Source organism: Halyomorpha halys, unplaced genomic scaffold, assembly GCF_000696795.3.
Source record: "Halyomorpha halys isolate HHAL.00 unplaced genomic scaffold, Hhal_1.1 Scaffold479.1, whole genome shotgun sequence".
NCBI lineage: Eukaryota > Metazoa > Arthropoda > Insecta > Hemiptera > Pentatomidae > Halyomorpha > Halyomorpha halys.
Window position 1 is genome coordinate 608736 of NW_027109057.1, and position 1943 is coordinate 610678.

The following is a 1943-nucleotide window of genomic DNA, read 5'->3' on the forward strand; positions in this document are numbered from 1 at the left end:
TACTAACATTTATGAGATTACTTGCTTTCATCCTTCAGCTTTTCAGGAAAAGAATTCAAAGTGAGAGTAACGGAAGTTGATCTTGACAAGCTAAGTCTTCATATGCTTTCACAATTACTTCGTCTGATTCCTTTAGGAGGTTTTTATACCTGGAACGGTTTTCTCTAAACTCCCGGAGAAAATCCTCGTAGAGTTTTCATGGGGAATTCCTTTAAATATCAACATTTTTCACAAGTGTTCTTATCTATGAACCTTTGAAGATTCCTTTTTTAATTTTTGTTCTATTGATTGTATGAACTGTTCGTTAAGTGAGATCCAAACATCTATGGTAATATAAGGAGATCTTTCATCCAGCTTATTTTCAGTCTCGTAAGTAAACAATGAAACGGAGATCGCGGGCCGAATTGACTTCAGGACTTAATTTGGACTACTTAGTAGGTGAATATAAATAAAATTCCTGAGATTTTAGTTTTTATACGAAAATACGAATAAAATGAGAAGGTAGTGTATTTTGGTTTCATTTATTTCTTCAAATTCGTAGGTATGTGGCTTAAACCATGTAATTGTGAAAATTGAAGTGTATTAAATTTGTAACAAGAACTTTTTTGTATTTATTTATATGATATTAAAGATCAAGGAATATACGCTTGATGAAGTAACAAATTAAAAAAAAAAATTATTCATTCTTATTTTTTACTCCCTTTCCCAAAATCTGTGATTTTATATTTCAAAATTAGTCCAATCCAAAATTCGAGTAAAAACGTGAGGCCATCGATATTACCTTAGCAACCTCACAAAGGTAACATCTGTTTGATTCTCGGCAAGGTGGGTTGACTTTTATTTCATGCCGGTCCAAGGAATGAAAACACGAACTTCCCACTTTGGTTAGAATAGGATGATAAGTTTTAGTATAACTCTTCCCTCCTCACCCTCTGTATCTCAGAAATGGCCAGGAAAGGCGTACAAAAAATAATCCAAATAAATAAATCTTGAAACTGTTAATGTTATAAATTTAAATCCAGATAGTCGGTGTAAATTAGTAAAAGTTTTTTTGTTGTTTTTTTCATGGACTCACAAATAAGAGGAATCATATATTGTGCTAAGAAAACTTGTTTATAATTAATTTAACCCTACCTTTTATCATTGTCTGTTTTTTAAATTGATTATCACTTAAGTCAAAGTTTAATTTTATTGCGTACTATTGATGTGAGTATAACCTATTTACGGTCCATGTAGAAAAATATAATAACTTTCATAATATTTTGTTTAATTAAAACAAAAATATTCTTTTCTATTTACCAAATCAGCTATAGTGTCGTAAAACGAAAATTTGCATAATTTAACAACTTTTAGAAAATTTCTAAAATCTAAATCTAATGTGAAACGTTAACTAATACATGCTTCTATTCTAATTTCATCAACTTTTTATCTCCCAACGACATTCATTAGAAAAAGATTATGTGAATTAATTACGTTCTCCAGATGTTAAAGCAGCGACTTTTACACGTGTTCAATAAATCATAAAAATATTTTTTATTAAACTGGATTTAGTGAATGACACAATTCTTCCTTATTAAAATACAATAATTTATTTTATATCATCAGCAATGTTTCGGGAGATTTCCCCCCATCTTCAGGCTGTTGATAACAAAAACCTATATATAACATATAATTTTCTCCTTTATTGTCATTCTTACTAATATATAATAATATTAATGTCATTTAATTAATATTATTATATATTAGCAAGAATGACAATAAAGGAGAAAATTATATGTTATATATAGGTTTTTGTTATCAACAGCCTGAAGATGGGGGAAATCTCCCGAAACGTTGCTGATGATATGAAATAAATTATTTTATTTTAATAAGGAAGAATTGTGTCATTCACTAAATCCAGTTAAATTCCATAAAACTCTTCCAGTAAAAAGATCATTAAGTTT